The sequence below is a fragment of the Heteronotia binoei genome, chromosome 5 (genome assembly GCF_032191835.1).
Source record: "Heteronotia binoei isolate CCM8104 ecotype False Entrance Well chromosome 5, APGP_CSIRO_Hbin_v1, whole genome shotgun sequence".
In the NCBI taxonomy this organism is placed as follows: domain Eukaryota; kingdom Metazoa; phylum Chordata; class Lepidosauria; order Squamata; family Gekkonidae; genus Heteronotia; species Heteronotia binoei.
The window spans coordinates 81169801-81195466 of NC_083227.1; the positions used below are offsets into that span (position 1 = coordinate 81169801).

At 45.9% G+C, this 25666-nt stretch overlaps 1 pseudogene; it reads right to left on the minus strand.

Moving 5' to 3' along the window:
• Positions 1-3002: 3002 nt before the first annotated feature.
• LOC132572012 (heterogeneous nuclear ribonucleoprotein A3-like) lies at positions 3003-4122 on the minus strand (annotated as a pseudogene).
• Between the last annotated feature and the right edge of the window lie 21544 nt (positions 4123-25666).

The window sequence follows — 25666 nt, forward strand, 5'->3', positions numbered from 1 at the left end:
GGAAGACCACTAAAATCTGAGACAACTTATAAAATAGGCACATGGTTGCCATTCTATTAGCAATATTCATAACATGCCCATTGAAAGGCTCGGCCTGTTAGATGATTGATAGCCATAGCTGATGACCAATATTCTCCTCTTCCATCCACTAAGTTTTGATTTTTACTTTCAATCAAATGCATACTGAAGCTCAGAGAAAGTCAAAGCAAGAGAGAGAATGTGCTAGTATGCACAATGTATGCATGTGTGAGGGAGAAAGAGAAGATTTATTGGCTACACATTATTCCATTTGGAAGGCAATAACTGTTAATTATGAACAATAATTTATAATAATAATTTTTGTTTTATGTCATTAGTGCCTCTCCGTTCCCAGAGCATTTAGAGAAGAACGAATGAGAATAGAAAGCATATAACATCTGATGGAAGTGAGAAAAGAGAAGGGTCTGTGATTTATGACTCCATTTGATGGCATCAACTGGAAGATGGCCCTCCAAACCCTGTGCTTGCAAGTGATAGGTCAGACTCTGGCCATTTTAGAGGGTACCCATGTTAGTCTACAGTAGAACAATTAGATTTGAGCACCTTGGTGCCTTAGAAGCCTTAGAAGTAGGACCTTGGAAACCAACAAGAGTTTCAGGGTAGAAGCTTACACCTCAAAACTGTTGTTCTCTAAGGTGTTACTGAATTCTGCTAGGAAGACCTGCAAGTGAAAACGTGCATGAAGTCATCTTTGAGGCTTTCTTACCTCTATAATGCAAGCATGACAATATTATTTGTCAGTACTCAGTGCATCCAGATGTGAGTCCCAGACTGATAAAGGATACTACAATAAAACAGTAATAAATGGGGTATGACATGCCTCTTTCGAGGAACTAGGGAGAAGCTGCCCATTCCAAAAGCAAATGAATACCATAGGGAAACTGTAGATAGAGTCAGGTGGACAACCGTGTTGTTCTGAAGTAGCAGAATAAAGTGGCACCTTTAAGACCAACAACGTTTTATTCAAGGTATGAGCTTTCATGTGCAAGCATGCTTCTTCAGATACAGTAAAACATAATTTCCTCAATCATTACATACAGAAAGAGGAGGTTAGTTGCCAGGAAGGGCCAATTAGAGTCCAGATAGAGGCTGTCACAAGCAGGGGGACAGAGAGGCCTCTACAGGCTGTCATCACTCTGGTATGGGTTTGTCTGGGAAGGCCCAGAGCACCCACCCAACCACTCTGTCTTTCTTCTCAGTAAATGCCTTCCTCTGACTGAAGAGGCATGAGGGCACAGGCAGTATAACAACAATAAGTTTATTATAAGTGCTCAAGAACAAATAAGTGAGTTTTAATTATTAGTGCAACAGTGAAAAAGGGAAAAACAATAAAGGTTGTACAAAGAAAATAAAAGCCCTGACACAACTAACTATACATTTCCTCCTTCTGCTTCCAACTCACTCACCCCTCTTTGGATGACGGAAATCTCCTGCTTCAGTCTCTCTCCAGCTCAGCCTTTCCAGAGAGAACATTCCTCCTCCTCCAGCTAGGCCTCTTATCCTTTTCTCCCAGGCCCCACCCCTCTACTTTCCATTTTTCCTTCAAAACTGCTGCCCACCCAATCAGAGGGACAGAAGGGATCCTGGGAGATGTGGGCCACTAGCAACTCTGGGGTAGGCTTCTTCAGGCTCTATAGGCCTCATGACCTAGGCCCAGGGCATGACACACACCCCTCCTAGACCAAATCATGGGGTCTGGCTAAATGGATTCCCATTGATGAGGTCTAGGGTTGCCAGGTCCAATTCAAGAAATATCTGGGCACTTTGGGCATGGAGCCAGGAGACATTGGGGGTGGAGCCAGAAGCAAGGTTGTGACAAGCATAATTGAACTCCAAAAGGAGTTCTGGTCATCACATTTAAAGGGACTGCACACATTTTAAATGCCTCCCCTCCATTGAAAAGAACGAAGGATAGGGGCACCTTTGTTTGGGGCTCATAGAATTGGACCCCCTGGTTCAATCTTTTTGAAACTTAGAGGGCGTTTTGAGGAGAGGCGCCAGATGCTATGCTGAAAATTTGGTGCCTCTTAAAACACAGCCACCCCAGTACCCCAGATACCCACAGATCAATTCTCCATTGTACCCTATGGGAATCGGTCTCCATAGGGAAAAATGGAGTGGCCAGCAGACATTTCCCTCCCCTCCCCCTACTTTCTGATGACCCTGAAGCGGGGGGGGGGGGAAGGCCTCCAAACTAGGGGACTCCCTACCCCCATGTGGGGATTGGCAACCCTAAAGAAGTCTACCCAGAATATGGGTTGCCCTTTAATAAACTAGCAAACACCAGTAAACACAGATCAACAACACCCATGGAGACTAACTATACAGTGTAGTGACTAATAATCACAGGTTCTGCAATGTGCTCTGTCTCAAAGTCAAACTCTTGCATGGTCATGCTCCACCACAGGAGTTTAGGATTGTTAAACTGTTTGGAGCTACCTCCACCACTACTAGGGTTGCCAATCCCCAGGTGGGGGCAGGGGATCCCCCAGTTTGGAGGCCCTCCGCCCGCTTCAGGGTCATCAAAAAGCGGGGGGAGGGGAGGGAAATGTCTGCTGGGAACTCTGTTATTCCCTATGGAGATTTATTTCCATAGAAAATCATGGAGAATTGATCCGCGGGTATCTAGGGCTCTGGAGGGACTGTTTTTTGGGGTAGAGGCACCAAATTTTCAGTATAGCATCTAGTGCCTCTACCCAAAATACCTGCCAAGTTTCAAAAAGATTGCACCAGGGGGTCCAATTCTATGAGCCCCAAAAGAAGGTGCCCCTATCCTTCATGATTTCCTATGGAAGGAAGGAATTGAAAAGGTGTGCCGCCCCTTTAAATGTGATGGCCAGAACTCCCTTTGGAGTTCAATTATGCTTGTCACAGCGTTGATCTTGGCTCCACCCCCAAAGTCTCCTGGCTCCACCCCCAAAGTCCCCAGATATTTCTTGAATTGGACTTGGCAACCCTAACCACTACCCACCCACCCACCCCCCAGTTTCCACAACCCATGACCTGCCTGGACTGCTTCCACAATTTCTCTGATCAGTAACAGTTTGCATTTCTTGCTTGGAGAGGGCTTTTTACACTTCACAGTTATGTCCATTTATAGTGTGGTATTTCTGAAGAAAAATTTTCTATAATGATCATCAAACGTCACAAAAGTGAAAACTCTTTCTTCCCACTCTGCCTATTTTCTATTACTTTAATGGTTTTGATCTTGCCATATTTTCTGAAATATTCCCTTAAATTATAGTATTCCATGTCTTCTTTAATTTCCCCTACAAGTACTTTTTTCACTGTTATGTGGGCACCAGGTTACACAGAATCTTCCCTAGAAAGTGCACTCTTTTAGTACCACCACACGTCCATCCACCTTATGTGGTTGTGCTGCCATTGCAACATTGACATCCGCCATGCAAGAACAGGTCACAAAACCAAACCCACAGGAACGTTTTGTCTGTGGAACTCTTACCACCAGATAGTCGGTGAGTGTGCCCCATGTTTCAAAGTGCAACCTTATTGGTAGTTTCAAAGCGTAGGTAACCAGTAACAGCTAGGGTTCCCAAGTCCAAACCCAGAAATATCTGGGGACTTTGGGGGTGGAGCCAGGAGACTTTGGGGGTGGAGCCAGGAGACACTGGGGTGGAGCTAGGGGGGAGGGGGGGAAACGGCGAGGCGCCCCGTCTCAGAGCGAGCGAGGCCGCTGCTGCCTCTTCTCCGCTTGCCGTGGCTGCTCCTCCGAGATGGGCTCAGCCTGGGCTCATCTCGGAGGAGCAGCTGCGGTGGGCGGAGAGGGGGCGGCAGCGGCGCGGCGGCCTCGCCCGCTCCGGGATGCGGCGGCTCGCCATGCTCCCCGGCGTCGTTTCCCGCCCCCGCTTCCGTTTTTTGGAGGAGCGGGGGAAGAGGGTGGAAATCCTGTGGTCCCCCGCCAGGGCGGGAGGGTTGGGAAGCCTAGTAACAGCTTCCTCAACTTTTCTGGCTCCTTAGAATCCTGACCCTGTGAAGACCTTCTTCCCCTCCTCTTGAAATCTTCAGTTTTTCTCTCCTCTTTACATACCATTTTGGGAGAGTGTTTCTGACTCAGTTGCTCCTTTTAACAGCCTGTGTGCCTCTCCTTCTGCACGGTGCCAACCATTACCTCCATTTGTCTTTCATGCCATCAAAGTATGTGCTTGGCCAAATCCTCCCCTACAAACATATCCACAGCAACCTTCCACTTTCCGCTCCAACCTTCATATTGGATAGGTATCCTCAGGGGTCATTTCATAGAAAAAGAAGAATTGTAGATTTATACCTCGCTTGTCTCCCTGAATCAGAGACTCAGAGCGGCTTACAATCTCCTATGTCTTCTCCCCCCACAACAGAGACCCTGTGAGGTGGGTGGGGCTGAGAGGGCTCTCACAGCAGCTGCCCTTTCAAGGATAGCTCCTGTGATAACTATGGCTAACCCAAGGCCATTCCAGCAGGTGCAAGTGGAGGAGTGGGGAATCAAACCCGGTTCTCCCAGATAAGGGAGGTGTTGAAGCTCATTAGCACAACTCATTTGCATATGCCACAGACCCCTGACATCACTGGAAGGTGTACTAAATTATATCAGCTCAGCATCTACCTTAAAATGCTTCTTGAATTATAATTGTCATAGTAAAACCTTAATCGCATCATACTTTTAAAATTATCATACTTTTTAAATTACTTTCTCCTATGTGGCCACAATGGCATGATGATTTCCATCTGTCTGCTTTATATGTTTTAGTTATTTCCCCATTTTTTGTGGGGGAAAATAATAGAAAGTTTGTCAGCAAAATTCTCACAGCGGGTTTGAACAATGGAGCCCAGAAGCAAGTATTTGGGGTAGGAGTGGAATTCTAGCAGGAGCTCCTTTGCACATTAGGCCACACACCCCTTATGTAGCCAATCCTCCAAGAGCTTACAAAAAAAAGCCTTGTATGCTCTTGGGGGATTGGCTACATCAGGGGGTAGCCAATCCTCCAATATGCAAAGGAGCTCCTGCTAGAATTATTCTACCCCAGGGAGTAGGCTTCCAACCCCCCCCCCTCGCCCTGGCAGGGGACCCCCGAATTTGCAGCCTCCTGCCCCGCTCTCTAGAAATCCGGAAGCGGGGGGGGGGGACAGTGCCAATTTTGGTGCCACTCTCCCCCATTGCGTTTCCCAGTTCTTATTATTGGGCAGCAGCAGGTAACGTTTTGTGAGCCTCAAAAGAAGGTGCTTCCCCCTCACAGCGCCCGGGCCACCACCGCCACCGCAGCAACACCACCACTGCCGCCACCAATGCCGCTGGCCTGGGCACAGGCAGCAGCCACCGCCCGCCGCCACCATCGCCGCCGCGACCCGAGCTACAGGCTGCCTGAGGAAAGCGGCAGAGGGTCTCCTCTCCCTCTGTCCCACCAGGCCCCGGCGAAGGAAGAGGCCGGCCGCCGCTGGCCAAGGCCCACCAACCCCAACCCGTGGCGGCGGCAGCAGTGCGGAGCCTCACCCCCCCCCTGACTCGGAAGCCCACCAACGAGCGGCCAGGCAGGAGGAGGAGGAGGAGAAGGACGGGAGGCGCTGGCGAAGCCTGGATCTGGAGCGGGGGGTGCGGGCTCCACCTACCACTTGGCACCGACGCATGAGGAGAAGAGAAGCGGGGAGGGGAGAGGAGAGGAGGGGGCCCTGGCCGGACACCTTCCTGGGCTGCCCGGCCTTTGTTTCCCGGCGCCTCCAGGAGCCTCTCCTCTCCCAGCAACGCGGCCTCCTCTGACCTTCCCTCTCCCTTGGAGGGCACCGGGGAGGGAGGGAGCGGGAAAGGCCCCCCTCTGCCTGCCTGTCTTCGCCACCTGCGGGTTGCTTGGAACTGGCGCTTAGGGGGACGACGATGGCGCGGCGGCCCATGCACCGCTGCGGCGCACATGCGCACGCGTCCCATCATGTCCCCGGTCCCGCGACATGGGGAAAGGAGAAGAGGCTGCCGGGCATGAGGAGCAGTGTTCCCTCTCTAAGCTATGGAGTCTTGTGAGCAAAAATCCTGCTTTGTGAGCTGCTGGCATGAAAGTGGCGAGCTCCGGCATCAATGAGTTTGCTCGGGGGCCATTTTTGCCTGAGCAGGGTGTGAGCTGGAGGCTAAAGAAATGTGAGCCATGGAAGGCGGCTAGGCGAGAGCCGCCGCTCGGCCAGGTGGGCCAGCGCTGCCTGCTTGGGCATGAGAGAACCTCCGCCTTCCCTGCCTCCCGTGCCGTGCCGTCCCTCCCCGACTCCCGTCATTGATGAGCGAGCAAAGGAGCGGAGCGAGGCATGTGCCGGGAGGGTCCCCGCGCGGCGGCCCAGGGCTGGGGGGCTTGTGGCGAGCGGCGGTGGCGCTGAGGCGAGGCTGAGGGGAAGGTGCCTCTATCCTTCATTATTTCCTATGGAGGGAAGGGATTTAAAAGATGTGCGGTCCCTTTAAATGTGATGGCCAGAACTCCCTTGAAGTTCAATTATGTTTGTCACACCCTTGCTCCCGGCTCCACCCCAATATCTCCTGGCTCCACCCCCAAAGTCTCCTGGCTCCACCCCCAAAGTCCCCAGATATTTCTTGAATTGGACTTGGCAACCCTACCTGGGAGTAAGAAAGAAAGAGTACAATAAAATTTTGAGGTTCTGGAGCTCCACTCCTATGAGCTGCCCAAATGAGGCCTGGTATCCTGGCCACCAGGAGAGTAATTTCTTTGGCTTCGTGGAGGTTCTGCACCTGACTTTTCTCACGAGGGATGACATACTTAGGGTCAACAAGAGAACAATGGATGATGGCCAAAAGGGAAGCAGTGTCTCGCCAGGCTGTAACACCATGCTCTGCATCCCCCCTGTCCAAACTATGATGCCTTGCAGTGAGGACACACCAACTTGGAGCTTACCAGCTGCTGTCCTTTATAAAGTTTATATCTCCAGTACCTGGCATTACATAGCCACAAAGCCACATTTATGTCAGATCCAGCTCTTATAATGAATTAGTGTGACATCACTGCCTTTAAAGACCAAGAAATTTGTAAGCTGCTACTGGACATAAGAATAAACATGCTGTTTGTGTTTAGGACATGTAAGCAGACTCATGCTGTGACTGCTGAGTCTGTCTTGATCGTCTGTCATCAAATGCTTCTTTTCTATTTCTTCCCCCATACCAGCCTACCCAGACTGTAAATGTTGATGAATGCATTGAATTGCTATTCTATAATAAGTACAGTCAGATATGTTATGAGATTAGACATTCTATTAAACATTTTAAAAATCCTTTTTAAAAGGCTATGGCTAATTACTAACACTGCACGGAGCAGCAGAGAGAAGTCCTTGACAATGTGTCATACTATGCAGAGGGATCCAAGCGGGCAGCTGTGTTGGTCTGAAGCAGATGAACAAAGCAGGAGTCAAGTTGTACCTTTAAGACCAACCAATTTTTATTTAGAACGTAAGCTTTCATGTGCTCTTAAGCACACTTCATCAGACGAGGAATCCAGCACAGTGAGCACAGCCATACATAGCTGAGCAGAGTCATACCTAGCTGGTAAGCAATGGCCCAGAATGCAACATGGTACGGATTTAAGAACCAATGACAGTGAAGTAAAATTATCTGGTAGGCAGTGGTTTAGAATGTAAAATGGTACAATGACAGAATAGTAAAATTAACAAATTGAGCAAACCTTTGATCTGAGTAGCATGAGGGAGTGATGGACACTCAGGCCATGAATGACAGTGGTGTCTCTATTCGAACTGGGTAAGTATTGGTGGATAAGTTTCTGATCTGTAAATAACAGTGCACACTGTACTGTGATCCTATGTTGGCAGCAGTAATTAAAGCAGACAGACAGTATGGTCTCAGCCACTGAATATAGGACTAAATCTGGGACACAGGGTTAATGTGTCATCTATTTGGGTTAGATCCTGTTATCCATCATTGGAAAGCACAGATAGTCATTGTTCTTTCCTGCAATTCCCTCCCCCTAGCAGTCCTTTCTGATCCTCAGGAAAGTACAGAAGCACTAGCTATACTGACAAAACGGAAAGGAGAGGGTATATTAATCCCCCCCTTAACTTGCCAACCATACAGGTCCTGCAGTTCCAGAAATAAACTTTTCTGGGTTGGGAAAGGACTGCTGTGGGGGAGGGGAACATGGAAAAGATCCACAACCCTTGAATCCTTGGATGATGGGATCCAATGCCTTGTATGACCTTGGACAAGTCACTGTCTCTCAGTCTCCATTTCACATCTGCAAAATGGGAATGATAATGACACATTAATGTTGTGATGGAGAACCCATGTGAATTTGCTGAAGTAAAGGAACTATGTAAAATGCCAGCCTCCTGAAACCTACTTGTACAAAGCCACTGAGGTGACTGACAGAATTCACAACATGCCCCCAGCATTTTTAAGCACCTCAGTGAGGAAGTCTGCGAGACAATGCATGCTGGCGGTATTAGCACTTGAAGCACATTAATTTTAATAATAGTTATCAGAAAATAGCACTTTTATGGCACAATATTATGCCAGGGGATGTACAACAGACTGAATCATGCCATTCGTAATTAAAGTTATTTTCATTTCTAATTTCATCTTAATTTTATTCTAATAAAAGATATGACAAATACTACATTAAAATATAGAAACCATTACTTCAGACAATTTCCTTGCATAAAGCTGTTATATTACAGAACAATATTTCCTGATACAAACCATCAGTAATACCATGAAAGAAGAGATGTCTAGTAACAGGAAGATCTATCCCCTTGTCCCAATGGCTACATTTTCCTGAAATAATCAACTCTAGCAATTATTAACAAATTTCTTAAATCGGGGAGGGATGGTGGCTCAGGGGTAGAGCATCTGCTTGGGAAGCAGAAGGTCCCAGGTTCAATCCCTGGCATCTCCAAAAAAGGGTCCAGGCAAATAGGTGTGAAAAACCTCAGCTTGAGACCCTGGAGAGCCACTGCCAGTCTGAGAAGACAATACTGACTTTGATGGACCAAAGGTCCGATTCAGTATAAGGCAGCTTCATATGTTCTTCATAGGTTCAGGACAGTTTCTCATGTTATAACTCCTAATATTCAGCATAGTTCACTGTATCTCAGAAAATGCAGCATAGAATTTGGCCTTAGGAGCCCAGACAGAAAAATTTGGCTTTTGCTGACAGGAGTTACTTGCAGAAGCAATGCTTTGTCTCTCTAGCCTCATAAGCAAAAGGACCAAGAGGTCTGAGGTTGGTGTGTATGTGTACTGGTGGCCCCATTATATAAGGACTTCAGGATCTTAGTCTTGTACCAGTGAGCGAAGTGTTCAGGATATAACAGAGAATAACAAATAAGGCCCTGGCATTAGAGCTAGAGTACTCCATGCCATTGCTTTAAGAGCCACTTTTTGAGGTAACTGCATTTGGGGTGGCTATGCTGGCATTTCCTAAAGGAAACATGTTGTGAAGAAGAAGAGATTGGATTTATACACTGCCCTTCACTCAGTCTCAGAGTGACTTACAGTCTCCTTCCCTTCCTTTCCCCACAACAGACATCCTGTGAGGTAGGTGGGGCTGAGAGAACTCTTTGAAGAACTGCTCTTGAGAGAACAGCTCTAAGAGAACTTGTGACTGACCCCAAGGTCAGTTGGCTGCATGTGGAGAAGTAGGGAATCAAACCCGATCCTCCAGATTAGAGTCTGCTGCTCTTAACCAGTACACTTTTGAGGTGTACTGGTTACCAGTGGCTTTCAGAGTCACTTTCCTAAATATATATCCTAAGAAACCCTGATTAGTTATGATGCCCATGGCTGCCAGTCCCTAGGTGGCACCTGGAGATCTTCAGGAATTACAACTGGGCAGCAGATGACAAAAATCAGACTACAGATCTCTAGACTGCAAAGGTCACTTCCCCTGGAGAAAATGGCTGTTTTAGAGGTGGACCCTATGGCATTATACCCTGCCTGAGGTCCATTCCCCCCTCAGTTCCCCCCTTCTCTGGGCTCTATTCCCAAATCGCCTGGAATTTCTCAACCCAGAGTTGGCAGCCCTACTCTATAATACAAAGTTCTTAAGAATCCGCATCTATTGGATGTGTTCTTCAATGAATCCTCAGTTCATGCAAAATGAAGGCTAGACTAAGCAGATTTCAGATATTTTTTCTTATCATGGTCCACACATAATACGGTTTAGGAAACCTTGTTCTTGTGTATTATACTGCAAAGGAGATAATACTTGGTTCACAGAAGGCATGTCAAGGATTAGTGATCAGGGAATATTTGCAGAGTGTTTAGGATGTGAAACAAACACCATATGTACTAATATGGCGATTATTATTTATTTGGGGCCATGGGGATGATTGGTTAGTATGAGACAAATAGGAAGACAAAATGCTCCACAAGTTTTTGCAGTCTGAATGATTATTATTATTAACAGTGGACGGCTGAAACATATAATTTGAAAGATGAAGAAGATGGCAGTTTCTCTTTAAACAGCAGCTCTTAATTCCCCAGAGAAGGTCCTTTTCCCGCAGCTTCAATAACACCGCTTCCACTTGCCTGACATTGAGGGTAGTTGAAATCCAAACACCACAGACTTGATTTTATTGTGTTTGAATAACAATGGCTGCTTAGCATAAATAAATTGCATTTCACTTCACATTTACAAGAGAATTTAACAAAGGGAAAATGTACCATAAACTGTATTAAATGCAGTGGCTGCTCCTTCATTCTGAGCAATACAAACACACATATACTCCGTATGTACACCACTCATGCAAATAAATACAACCAAATATGAGGTCTTGGGTTGCCAGATCTAACTCAAGAAATTTCTGGAGACTTTGGGGTAGAGTCAGACGCAAGGATGTGACAAGCATGATTGAACCGGCAATCACATGTAAAGGGACTGCAAACCTTTTAAATGCTTTTCCTCCATTTAGAAATAACGAAGGATAGGGGCACCTTCGTTTGGGGCTCATAGAATTGGACCCTCTGGTCCAATCTTTTTGAAACCTGAGGATGTTTTGAGGAGAGGCACCAGATGCTATGCTGAAAATTTGGTTTCTCTACCTCAAAAGCAGCCCCCCAGAACCCCAGATACCCATGCATAATTATCCATTATATTCTATGGGAATCAGTCTCCATAGGGTATTATGGAGTACCCAGAAGACATTTCCCTCCTTCCCTCACTTTCTACTAACCCTGAAGTGGGGGGAGAACCTCCAAACTGGGGGATCACCTGCCTTCAACTTGGAATTGGCAACTCTATGTCTTTTTAAGACAGGGAACTTCTCTCAATTTTACAGAGGTTGCACTTCAAATAGAATGTTTCCCTGGTGTTAACTTTAAAGAGAAGGGTCATCTGTGTCATTTCTTAAAATGCATTAAAATATCAACATGTGGAGGAGGATAACATGTAAATTTTGAAGAGAAGCCACCAAACCAGCCTTGTACCTTCTCTCACATACTCACTAGGGCAGGGGTGTCAAACTCATTTGTTAGGAGGGCCAGATCTGACATGAATGGGACTTTGTGGGGCCATGCGGGTCATAAAATCTAATGCCAGGTAGCAAAGATATAAACCTTATAAAGGACCTATACAAACACAATTAAAAGTTTTCTTTAACTTAAAATACAACCATGTTTAAAACTCTTGCAATATTTTTTAATGGAAAGGTGGGGGCATAGTAGGATTTGCCAATGCAATTCTAAAAATAAATAATCAAGAAAAAACACAAGGATCACAGTGGAAATTAAAATATAAACTGCTCTGAGCCTAGGGAAAGATGAAATGGCTGGGCGTTGCAAGCTTCTCCCCACCTACAGATCAAATAAGATTGGCAATGGCTGTCCAATATAATATCCCTCTTTGCCTGTGGGTTCCCAGGTTAGAGTACTCACTAGGCACCAGTTCTCAGGTCCATTCATCAGAGACAAGCTGGCTTAAAGCATCAACCCTTTAGTAAGGATACAACTCCAGCACAGACAAAGTTGCAAAAGAAAACATGGAAAGGATTTTCCATTAAGGTCTCTGAGCCAGGATAAAGCAGTGCAGGGGTGGAATTCTAGCAGGAGCTCCTATACATATTAGGTCACACACCCCTGAGGTAGCCAATCCTCCAAGAGCTTACAAAAAAGAGCCTTGTAAGCGCTTGGAGGATTGGCTATATCAGGGGTGTGTGGCCTGATATGCAAAGGTGCTCCTGCTAGAATTCCACCCCTAGAGCAGTGTGATCATTCCACTCCATTTCTGGTGCATCCTTGCCTCCCCACACACACACCAACCCCACTCCGACGTGCACTTTGGTGCTTCCATAGATCCAGCCAGGAGTGCGTGTGCACTTGTCTGCTTTTGTACACCACACAGTGGTACTTAGGGAAAAAACTACCCAACCCAGCTGCAGGTCCATGGTTGCAGTGCATTAGCAATGTGGACAACCAGCCATGGGTCCACTGTGCTATGATGCTGGCTTAGGAGGCTCCCCACCCACCTTTTATATAGATTCTTGGTCCTTGATAAAGACTCCATTTCATTTGTCGAAACAGCTGTTGGGTAGTGGAGAGCTTGGAGAATATTATATGAGCACTTTTCAGTCTGCTGGGGTCTGGTGAAATTGATGGACTTTTACATATATTTTTGTACACCTGAGAACCCCTTTTGGAAGACTTTACTGCCTCTATGTAGAGGTTTAGAAAGAGTGCTTTGTTAGAGAATATACTGTGCATGTTTTCTACGATTTCAATATCCTTGAGACTGATAATCATGTACCTTTAAGTATACCACATCTTTATACCTATTTTATTCCCAGTGAGATGTCTTTTCTGTTTACCCCACCCCCCTACAGCAGCCACATTCCCTTCTAGCTGGGCTCCCTCTTCTACAACCCAGTCGCCGCTACGCTGGAGAAAGTGCGGTACAACTTTCTCATATTCCTTTGGGCCCCGTCAATACAAACAGCTCTAGAAAAAGGAAGAGTTGTGACTAAAGTTGTCAACTCCTGTTTGGGAAATTCCTGGAGATTTTGAGAGTAGAGTTTAGGGTTGGTGAGTTTGGGGGAGGGGAAGGACCTCAGCAGGGTTAAGTGCCATAGAGTTACCTTCCAATTGCAGCCATCTCCTCCAAGGGAACAGATCTCTGCCCTACAGATATCAGTTGTAATTCCAGTTGTAATTGGCATCCATATATGATGCTGCAGGTATATCTGAGCCAGGCAGGAGTGTCTGGAGGAGGCAACAGAGCATGGTTCTCTGGGGATTTGCTTCTTTTGCAGCCTTGAGGTCCTTCTCACATTTGGAAATGAGAGACTGATCCAATATTTCTACATGAGAATGGGCATTTTGAGATGCTGTGGGCTTTGGCAGATGTCCAACTGTGCAAGCCCCTAACATCAACCCTGCACAAGCCCCTAAACCCATGTATGAGCACAATGCCATCTCTCTCACTCTCTTGCTCTGTTTACAGTTGCTTTAGAACTATAAACCACAATCTTGTCTCTCTAAATGAGATTTTGTAAGTCCGATTGTCATCTCCTTTTCCAAGCTGCTCTGCTTGCAGCAGCCATAGAGATGACAAGTTTATTCCATGTTTGTGTGATGAGAATGTTTAATTACTGACCAAATCGGCCTGTGATTTACCAGTGAATTACAAAATCCCCAATATTCCTCTCTGAAGCTTACCTCCTCCTCTCAGAGGCCCACTAGACAACACCACACAAAAGGAGCTATCCGTTGTTTCATAAAATAAACAATCCAGAGGTCTGTCACTGTCATACATCAGAGACACAAGTCATCCACCGACAAGAGAGCGAGAGGGAGATAAGCTACGGTGCTTGATGTAGGGCACTTAGCAGACAGGCATATGGTAACTCTTTCTGCATCTGGACAATTAATCACAGATGCTTCCTCTAACTTGCAACAATCCATCCCCCTTTGTTTGTTTTTCTCTCTGAAAGGATCATGGGACTAACTAAGAAACAGAGATTTGATGCTGGCTTTAATCTCTTATCTGCTGCTACTTTCCCAGGACTTGATAGGTGACAAGGGGAGAGTTGCTTCAGGTATCCTTTCTTGTTTCTTATATATGGCAAAGCAATCACTATGGCTGCATAATCCCCCAGGTATTTTTGATGAGGCCTCCAAGTCATTTTGCCTTACTAAATTCAAGTCAGTATTCAGGTCTCTGACCCTCTGTATAGGTCAGAGTATTCAGCTCTCTGACCCTCTGTATAGGTCTTATTTCTACAATAAGAAAAAAACTGGGGAGGGAGGAAGGAAGTTGTCAGGGTCACTAAAAGATAAAGCTGGATATTACCTCTCTGCCAGATAAAGACTACTGGAGCCCCACTGACAGCACATATCCAACCAGTACTTTGCCAGCTGCACTGGCTCCAGATGGAGTACCGAATCAGATTCAAAGTTTTGTTACTAACCTTCCAGACCCTAAATGGTCTGGGACCAATGTATCTATGAGACCTCTCTGCCAGGCAAAGGCAGAAGACCAGAGGTTTAGTTAGAAGGCCTGGCTAATTTAGAAGCTTTGTGCTGCTGATGCTCCACTCCTCTACTTCTTCCTTGCTTGGAAAAGGCTCTGAAACCTGAGTGCACCTAGCCTATGGCAGCTCACTAAGATAAGTTCCTGGATCATACTACCAAAAGCTCCAGAATTCTTGACAGACTCCCCCCACCCCATGCCCTCTTTCTGTCTCCTGATCCTGGAAGCGACAGGGCCTTGGATTGGGATTGGGGCAAATGACTCTCTCCTCCAACACTCTTCCTTACTGCAGCAATACAAACTATCTCTTGTCAGAAGTGACCAACAAGAATGCATGTGATGGCCACCATGCATGTCTTAAGGCTGCAGTTCAGTTTGAGAAACACCCTTTGGGGAGAAAAGCAACACATAAATACCATAAATAATTTTTTGCAGATAAGATCACGTCGCTCCGCCATGACCTTTCCGCCACATTGGATACAGTGCAAGAACTCGAGGCTCCGTTCCTGTCTTCTGGTTCAGTTCTGGATCACTTTGACATGCTTAGCTTGGGGGAAGTTGATGGAATCCTCTCTACTGTATGCCCAACAACTTGCGATTTGGACCCATGTCCCTCTTGGCTAATTAAATCTTGCCAGAGGGAACTTAGATGTCCTATACGGGACATCATAAATAGATCCCTCTCAGAGGGGCGTTTTCCAACACCTCTTAAAGATTACAGGAGATCCGGCCGAATCGGCAAATTATCGACCGGTCTCAAATTTACCATTTTTGGGAAAAATTATTGAGAGGGCAGTAGCATTACAGTTGCAGAGTTTTCTGGATGACGCTTCCATCTTAGATCCTCACCAGTCCGGCTTCCGCCCGGGTCCTGGGACGAGACAGTGCTGGTCGCTTTGGTGGATGATCGCCAGTGGAATCTGGATCAAGGTGGCGTGGCAGTGCTGATGTTGTTAGTCCTGTTGGCTGCATTTGACATGGTCGACCATCAGTTACTGACCCGCTGGCTCGCCGACACAGGGATTCGGGGGCTTTCCTCCTTCCTTGATGGACGGGGACAAAGGGTGGCAATTGGGGGAGAACTGTCCCAGAGGCACTCACTAGATTGTGGGGTGCCACAAGGGGCAGTCCTCTCTCCTATGTTATTTAATATCTACATGCGCCCCCTTGCCCAGATTGCCCGGAGGTATGGGCTTGGGTGTCACCAATATACAGATGACACCCAGCTCTATCTACTAATGGACAGTCGGCCAGACTGCGTCCCAAAAAATCTGGACCTAGCTCTGCAAGCCGTGGCAGGTTGGCTCAGGCGGAGTAGGTTGAAGCTGAATCCAACGAAGACGGAGGTCCTTTGCTTGGGTCGTGGCACTCTAGGAAGAGAAATCCCCCTCCCAGTTTTTGACGCTCATAGGGTCAAAAGCTTGGGGGTTCTACCGGAGCCTTCATTGTTAATGGATAGCGGCCACTGCCAAATCCGCGTTTTTCCTTCTTAGACAGGCAAGGCAGTTGGCCCCCTTCCTGGAGAGTCATGACTTAGCAACAGTGATCCATACAACGGTCACCTCGAGACTGGATTACTGTAATGCCCTCTAAATGGGGCTGCCTTTGTGCCAAACCTGGAAGCTGCAGCTGGTGCAGAATGTGGCGGCTAGGCTGCTATTAGGGCTCCCGAAGTGGGAGCACATACAGCCAGGGCTGCACGAGCTGCACTGGCTGCCAGTTGTATACCGGGTTCGTTACAAAGTGCTGGTCATTACCTTTAAAGCCCTATATGGTCGAGGGCCTGCCTACCTTAGGGACCGTCTCTCCCCAGAGAGTTGACAATCCCTGGGCCGAAGACAGTGCCAAATTGAAGAGCACACGAGAACGGGCCTTTTCTATCGTAGCTCCACACTGGTGGAATCAACTACCGGATGAAGTGCGGGCCCTGCGGAGTCTTGATCAATTCCATAGGGCCTGCAAGACTACTCTTTTTAAAATGGCCTTCGCTTAAATATAGACCTGTAGACATAATCTACTATATCCAGCCACCAAACTCACTGAGGAAAATATCTGATATGTAGCACCACAAATGTTAATTTTAATTGTAAATGATGGTTTTAATTATGATGGTTTTATTTAAATGAACTATGTATCAATTGTACTGATGTTTTATATTGCAAACTGTAATTTATATGTTGTGAGCTGCCCTGAACCTGCTTTGGCGGGGACGGCGGGATATAAATAAATAAATAAATAAATTATTATTATTATTATTATTATTATTATTATTATTATTATTATTATTTACCTTTCATATATTTCAGTGATATCTTTCTGATTGATACAGTAATTGCTGTATCGTCATGTATACTAGTGGCTACAGAGGAGGACTGAATCTGTACAATATACTAGAACACAGGGCTTTTTTTGGTAAAAAAAAAGCCCAGCAGGAACTCATTTGCATATTAGGCAACACCTCCTGCTGCCAAGCCAGCCAGAACTGCGTTCCTGTGCATTCCTGCTCAAAAAAAGCCCTGCTAGAACAGATCCTCCAGATGTACCTATTGGACTGGCAAATGAAAAGGCTGTTTTCTAATTGGTAAAGAACTATCCACCTTGCAGGTAGCATTTCCAAAACCTTCTATTGCCAGTGTCCCCAACAAGGTGCCCATGGACATCATGGTGCCTGCTAACACCGTTCCTGGTGCCCAGAGGTTATTTTTAGAACGTGGGTGTAGCCACAAAGGGTTTTGGTCTAGAAGTGTTAATGATCAGTTGTGCTGATTGGGGCTTTTTTAAAGTTTCTTTGGCAGCACTTGCCCTTATAGCACAAGGATCACCACTGTGTTACTGAAGGTAAGCTGTGTTTATGCAAGAAAATGTTTAAAAAAAATACACTCAAGGCTTTTTTTGAGCAGGAATGCATGGGAACGCAGTTCTGGCTAGTTTGGTGTCAGGGGGTGTGGCCTGATATGCAAATGAGTTCCTGTTGGGCTTTTTCCTACAAAAGGTCCTGTGTGAAACACTGGTGATGTGGCTTAATATGGTGTGTGACTTAATATGCAAATAAGGGTGTGTGGCCTAATATGCAAATAAGTTCCTGCTGGGCTTTTTCTACCAAAAAAAGCCCTGAATACACTGATTTAAAAGCATCCTATTAAACAGAACTTCTGCCTGACATGTTGAAGAGTTGCTATGATGAGACTTATGTCTAACCTCACTCCCTGACATTTCGTCACTGGCTCCACCTTCTGCAACAGCCATTTTGTAGTTAACATACGAGAAGAGAAGCCATGCTGGATCAGATCAATGGCCCATCTAGTCCAACACTCTGTCACACAGTGGCCAAAACCCAGGAGGTCCACCAGTGGGCCCAGAACTCCAGAAGTCCTCCTATTGTTGCCCTCCAAGCACCAAGAACACAGAGCATCACTGCCCCAGTTATGCCCACCACCCTATGGCTGAATTCCAACAGTGCCCACAGGCTCAAAAAGTTCAGGGACCCCTGCTGTAGTGGAATTGACTGTTGATGGGCTTATTCCATTCTGTTCTATTCACTCATTTAATATAAACCAAACTTACTGATCTGACAATTTTTAGAGAGTAAGTTATTTTGCAGCTTTTATTTGGCAACTCCACCAAGAATTATTTGTAACTGACAGTGCATTAACATTCTGCAGCTACCAATTTCTGGGATAAAGGGCTATGTTTCAGATGTCAGAAATGAAGATGACTTGGTTTGCAAATGGAAACAACCTTTGGGAATCAGTCAGCAGCAGCTCTGTTGTCGTCAGATATGGGATTCAAGCAAGGCTGGCATGAGCCTGGCAGCAAGATCCTGCTGCAAAGACATACACTTCCAGGAAAGAGCCTGGCACCATGCAGTGCTGACGTCTGCCTGTGATGTTGTGAAACGCAGTGTTTTGACATCACGACAGGATCATGGTGAACAATTCACTCTGAGGCTGTGAGAGCAGCACTGAAAGGGAAATGGCTTGAGGAAGAAGGATGCAAAATAATTCTGCATACTCAAAACCATGGAATGGAGCATGGCAGAAAACATGTGGATGATTAAGTCTGTAAAGGTAAAGGTAGTTCCCTGTGCAAGCACCAGTCATTTTCGATTCTGGGGTGACATTGCTTTCACGTTTTCACAGCAGACTTTTTATGGGGTGGTTTGCCATTGCCTTCCTTAGTCATCTGCACTTTCCCCCCAGCAAGCTGGATACTCATTTTACCAACCTCGGAAGGATGGAAGGCTGAGTCAACCTGGAGCCGGCTACCTGAACCAGCTTCCGCTGGGATTGAACTCAGGTCATGAGCAGAAGGCTCTGACTGCAATACTGCAGCTTTACCACTCTGCACCATGGGGCTCTGATTAAGTCTGAGGAATCACTAAAAGACCTTGGGGGATTCATGCCCAATCAGGCTGTTTGTACGTGAACTTATTCTCATAACATCTTATGTCCTTTTTCCTCCTTTAGATGGAGGGAAGCATTGCACATGCTAGAATTTGTGCCTTTCAGAATGAGAGCAGTTTGCATGTGTAAAACTGCACTGATCTTTAGTATTGTTTTGCACATGTAGTTCCTGACATCCTTAAACAGTAGGAAATTCCATCTACAAAACTCAGGTCTCTGTTTCCTTCACTGGCCACATTGCAACTCCCTTCTGCTTCCTCTCCACCCTCTACCTAACCATGCAAGGTCTGCTGGAGGGCAGCAGCCACAAACCATCAATGCACATTCAACAAACAAAAAAAGCCACCCTAACTTGAACAGCTCAGATAACTTGATCTCATCAGATCTCAGAAGCTGAGCAGGGCTGACCCTGGCAAGTACCTGGATGGGAGACCTCATTGGAATACCAGTACCGGAAGACAGAGGCAGGCTGTATCAAGCTACTTCTCTGAGCATCCTGCATGCAACAGTAGGGGCTGCCAGAAGTTGCCATGACTTCCAGGCAAGCATGCACACTCACACACACAAAGCCAAACAAAAAAGCTACTCAGCAAACAAGTTTTGATTTCTCTAGAATCACCAACTGACCACTGCTGATTTTTCCATCTATTTGTCTCCCATTGTAAATCATACTACTGGTAACAGCATGGACCTATGACTTGCAAAATGTAGCCATCACAGAATAAAGGGATGTGCAGCTGATATGCTCAAATGCCAGTGGGTAAACATGAAACTGTGTTATGCAGAGTCAGGCTGTTTGTCTAGCAGGATCAGTGTTGTCTGCTGTTACCGGCAGTAGGCTTCCCAGTATCTTTTTGTGTTTTTGACATCACCAACTACCTGCTCATTTTCAGTAGAGATGCAGAAGACATACAGAACATATTCCCTACCGCAGAGACATGGTCCCTCCCCAATATACCCCTGTTGATATTATGCCAAAGCAGCACATGTTCTTCCACGAGCAGGTCTCTGGAGAAGGAGATACACATTTTCTAAATAAATACTAAGTAACGGGGAAGTGTTGGGACCCCACTGACTTAGACTTGTCCAGTTAAAGTCCCTCTGTAGAATTTAAAGCCTACAAATCTCTAGAGATTGTTTTTTAAAGGCACTGATCTACCTTAGCAACAGGCACAATAAAACACTACAAGCAGGTGATCATGCCTAGATATTTCCACTTTGTGACACCATGTAGTTAACTTTTGGTTTCTGTGTTGTTTAAAAGCAAGTGTGACTGCTTGAATGCTATGTAGAAGTCTTATCTGTAGATGTTCAAGTTTTCAAACCAAACTGAGAGAGCCACCCCACAAAAAGTGTCTGGTAAGATGGGTAGTAACAAGAGAGGGAGGCTTTAGCAATGAATGTTACAATTCTACTTGTTGGTGACTTATCAAGCTCCTTTATCTAGAACCATAGGGGAGAAGTAGGCTGTACTTCATCTGGGATGGGAGAGTTTGTGGACATATAGATTTCTGTATAGAGAGAAATCTTAAGAAAAGCTGGAATCTACTTTCTTAGAAGGGCCTTTAATTGGTTTTGGAAGATTGATTTCTAAATTATCTCCTGACACATACAAGATCAATAAATCCATTAAAGCAGAAGCAAGTTTGCAAAAACCACTGGTCTCGTTGCCAGCTGTTTGCTCTAGGCCCCATTTTGTCTCCCCACAAATCATACACACATCCAAAATATAAGACACTTATCTCATTTTCTCCAGGCCCACTAAACCCATCTTTCTGTTTTGCCAAAACTAAAAATATGTGGCCATAATGCTAAGAAATTGTTTTAAAGAAGTGGTAGAAAAATCATTATTCAGATGTTCAGCTTGAAATTGTTCTGTTGTATGAGGGGAAAGCATCCAGGCTGTCTAGACTATGAGAGGGAGGTAGCAGCTCCATGGTAGAGGACATGCTTTGCATGCAAGAAGTCCTTAGTCCATCCCATGAAATCTCTGGTTTAATTATTCTAGCAGACTAGGGAAAGTCCTTCACTAAAGGCCTTGATGAACCACTAGTGGAACTCCTGATGGCATCTGGGGGGGTTTGGCCACTGTGTGACACAGCGTGTCGGAGTGGATGGGCCATTGGCCTGATCCAACATGGCTTTTCTTATGTTTTTATGTTCTTTTATGTTCATTTCCAGTCAGTGCTACCCGTACTGGCCTAGATGGACCAGTGGTCTGGCTCCAGTCCACAGGAAGAAAGGTTGTCCATTTCTCACCATGTGATTGGAAATATTGAAGAAACAGGATTCATCATGTGAGAAAAGCCATACAAAGAGAGCCAGTGTGGTGTAGTGGAGTGTTGGACTAGGATCTGGGAGACACAGGTTCTAATCCCCACTCTCCTATGGAAACTTGCCAGGTGACCTTGAGCCAGTCATCCATTCTAATCCTAATGTTGTGAGGATAAAATGGAGTAGAAAATGAAGTACAGATACAAATCATCCAAAGAGCTAGATCTGAGTCCATTGGCACTTTCGATCCCAAAAGGATGACCAATTCCACACTAGACCTTTAAACCTGGTTTAGCCCCAAACTGACATTCTACACTAGAATCACAGAATCAGAGAAACCAACTCTATGACTCTCTGATTCTATGTTTTTAGTGTAGAATATCAGTTTAGGGACAGGGCTAAACCAGGATTAAAGGTCTAGTGCAAAACTGGTTGATTTTTTTGGGGGGGGGGGTATAAGCTTTCCAAACGCAAAGCTCCCTTACCCCTATATCTTTTTTGCCTCTAGGGTGTTACTGGACCTGAATTTTACTGTTCTCCAGCAGACCCTTTGAAACAACCCATCCAAAGCTAAGCATTTTTAAATTTCTATTGGTCTGAAAGCGAACAGCAAATTTTACTCTCCCACTGAAATTGCTGGGAAATGACCAAGGAATCCTAACCATGTTTACTCAGAAATAAGGCTCAGTGATGCTTGCTTGTGAGCAAATGTGCATAGGCTTGTAGCCTTTAAGAAATTAATAGCAATAAAGTTGAGACATAGGATTTCTCTAGAACCATCCTGCTGATCATTGAGTGATAGATCCCATTCTTTCCAAACCTGCTGACTGCAACAGAGAGCAAGCCAACAAGAGCATCACTGTTTTATTGAACCACAGAGAAAAGTAAGAGTGCCTGTGTGGAGCTTGGTCATGGTTGCTATTGGTTTATTTCGTTAGAAACTAATGGACATTCATATGTCCACTTGTCCTGTATATCCTCAACTCATTTACTGGACATAACAGACAAATGCTGGACTGTTCAGTTCAAAAGTACACATTTGGCAACCCTATAGTATCATATCAGCTGAAATTATGTGCCACTCAGGAAACCTGAGTCTCCAACTGTAGGCCAGCATCCAGCAGCACTAAGATTCACCTTGGGGGGCACTCACCAGTGACATCATGACATCACTGGTGATGCACTGACTTAAACTCCAGTGCAATTCAGAAGTGACATCACCATGCCACTGATGACACTCTTAACATTCTGCCAAAACTTTAACTATAGATTTTTGGGGAAATACTAGAGTGTTGCTCATGCAATTATATCACTTCTGTGTCATGCTTGAAGCAATGTCCTGAGGTCCCCAGCAATGCTGATTGCTCCCTCCCTTTTCCCCTGCAGCTGAATGGTAGCAAATAGATCTCATAGGAGGGGGACAGGAGGTTTCCATGACCCCCAGCCTATGAACCTGCTCCTTCTGGGGGAGTGCAGCTCCCAGTAAGATAGACTGATTCCCCAGTTCTCAAGCAGCTTTGTCACTGACCCCCAGAACCTCAAACTTGTCTGAACTGAGTTTCAATTCACTGGCTCTCATCCACCCTATTGCCTTCCCCAGCCACCTGTTCAGGACTTCTGCAGACCCAACAGACTTAGCTGGTGAGGAGAAAGAGCGGGGTGCCATCTGCATACTGGGGATGCTGAAGTCCATATCCCCAGATGGCCTTTCTCAGTGGTTTCATGTAGTTGTTAAATGGCACAGGGAACAAGTGTGGGGCTCCATAACATATACGCCACAGGGTCAAACAGCAGTCTCAGACCATCTTCTGGAATCAGTGAGCCAAGTGAGAGTGCCTCCCATTCCCAATTCAGCCAGTTTTTCCAGAAAGATACCATAGTTGATTATACCAAGAGGTCTGGACAGCTGAATTTTTTAAAAAGGCTACCAAAAAGTCTGGGGAAGTCAATAGGGACAGTGGCTCAGTGGTAGAGCATCTGCTTGGGAAGCAGAAGGTCCCAGGTTCAATCCCCGGCATCTCCAAAAAAGGGTCCAGGCAAATAGGTGTGAAAAACCTCAGCTTGAGACCCTGGAGAGCCGCTGCCAGTCTGAGAAGACAATACTGACTTTGATGGACCAAAGGTCTGATTCAGTATAAGGCAGCGTCATATGTTCATATGTACTCTTCCTGTCATTCTCCAAGCAAAGATCATTAGTTAGTGAAACCAGGGCTATTTCCAAACTGGGCCTGAATCCTGAACAAAATTGGTCTAAAATAGTTTGTTTCCTCCAAGACTGATTGAAGCTTTGTAGTTTCCGTGTCACCACCTGACCTCAATAGGCAATGTAAGCCTCCCAAATTTACAATATCAGAAGTCAGATTTAGGAATTCTATTGACATTAACAAATAAAGCCCCTATATTCCTATTAATTGAACTCATTAAATTTAATAAGATGTTAAGTAAATATCAACTAATTATGAAAACGTGTTTGCCAAGGTTTAGCAGTGGAATAGATGCCATCAATTACATGGTTATTAAACCTCAAAAATCTACACTTGTAATAATGAGCTGACATTTAAACGACATAGTAACTGTTTTATAAAACATTGAATCAGCTTGTTTGAGGAGAACTTTATCATAGAGGATTTTTATCATGTTTCATGTGCCTTTCATTGCTGTCATCTGGGTTGTTTGTTTCAGTTTGATCCAAAAGAAATCTTTTGTTGCACACTTTCTGCCAGTGTTGATATTGAAAAGTAAAGTTGCCAACAAGACCAGGGCTATTGTCCATGCCCCGACAGCCACGTGCAAGACGGAGTTACAAAGTTTCTTAGGATTATTAAATTTTTATCATTCATTTTTGCCCCACAAAGTGGCCATAGCAAAACCCCTTCATAGGCTCCTAGATAAAAAATGCCCTGTGGGTCTGGGGAAAGAAGCAGGCCACCGCTTTTCAGGCAGTCAAGGACCTACTAGTTTCCAACGAGGTGCTCCACCATTTTGACGAATCCTTACCTGTGATTCTGGCTTGTGATGCTTCCCTGTACGGGGTGGGCGCCATCCTGGGGCACCAACTCCCGGACGGGAGGGAGATTCCCGTGGCCTATTATTCAAGGACTCTGACCCCCGGGGAGCGCAACTATGCCCAGATAGACAAGGAGGCCTTGGCAATAGTGGCGGGGGTGCATAAATTCAACAACTACCTGAATGAAAGTTTAATACGGTCAAAGACCAATCAATTAAATACAAATAACTTAATAAGATACAGTCAGGCAATAGTAAAATGGGAATAAAACATACACAGTATAAAATATAATTAGGCAATACTATAATGAGAATAAAACATAGACAGTATAAAATATAATTTCCTCCCCAAAACACTGATTAAATTCCAGAACCAAGGCGTTCAATTGGGTATTCCCCTTAAGAATTGCTTCCGGAGACTTATGGCTCGCGAAGCAAACTTTGCCACACATAAAGTGGTTCCTTTGTTCCTATCAGCCAATAATCTGTCTAGCTGAAATCTAATATTTCTTCCAGGGACACTGGCACAGATCGGGAGTATATACTCGGCCCTAATATGCTGATATAATTTAATGTACGGTAGGCGTTTCACAATTGCCACGGACCATAAGCTGCTACTGGGCCTCCTTGCCCCAGACCGCCAGACGCCACAAATTCTGTCACAGCGCATCCTGTGGTGGAATCAGTTCCTTAATTCATACACATATGCCCTGGTCCACTGCCCAGGCAAAGCTATGGGACACGCTGACGCCCTCGGCTGCCTGCCGCTGCCCTCTATGGACCCGGCCCACCATGTGATGCTTATACAGACACTACCGGAGAGGCCCCTCCATGCTGCTGAGGTAGCTAAGGCCACGGGTAGAGACCGCATCCTCGCCCGTGTTTTAGACTGGGTGGGAAGGGGATGGCCCGAAGGCAAACAGGCCGCAGAATTCAGGGCCTTCGCAGCACGCAGGGAAGAATTGTCCATGCACAAGGGCTGCCTTCTCTGGGGAAGCAGGGTGGTGGTTCCCCCCCCATTGCGGAAAAAAGTGCTGGAAGCCCTACACAAAACACATCTGGGAATAGTGCGGTTGAAGGCCCTGGCACGCAGCTATGTTTGGTGGCCGGGAATGAACGAAGAGATTGAGGGGTGGGTTTGTAGGTGCCAACCCTGCCAAGAGTCCCGGCCTGATCCGCCCAGTGCCCCTGTCCACTGCTGGGAGTCCAATAGGAGGCCGTGGTCCCGGTTACACCTAGACTTTGCGGGGCCATACCAGGGTCAAATATTCTTTATTCTTGTAGATGCATACACCAAGTGGTTGGAAGTTATTCCAGTAGCTTCAATCTCCATGGTGGCGGCGGTCAGAGCCTTGCATAGGGTCTTTTGCATGCATGGGATTCCCGATGCCCTCGTCATTGACAATGGGACCGCTTTCACTTCCCGGGAATTCCGGGAGTTCTTGAATAGATACCTAATACAGCACATCTGGTCCACCCCTTCCATCCGGC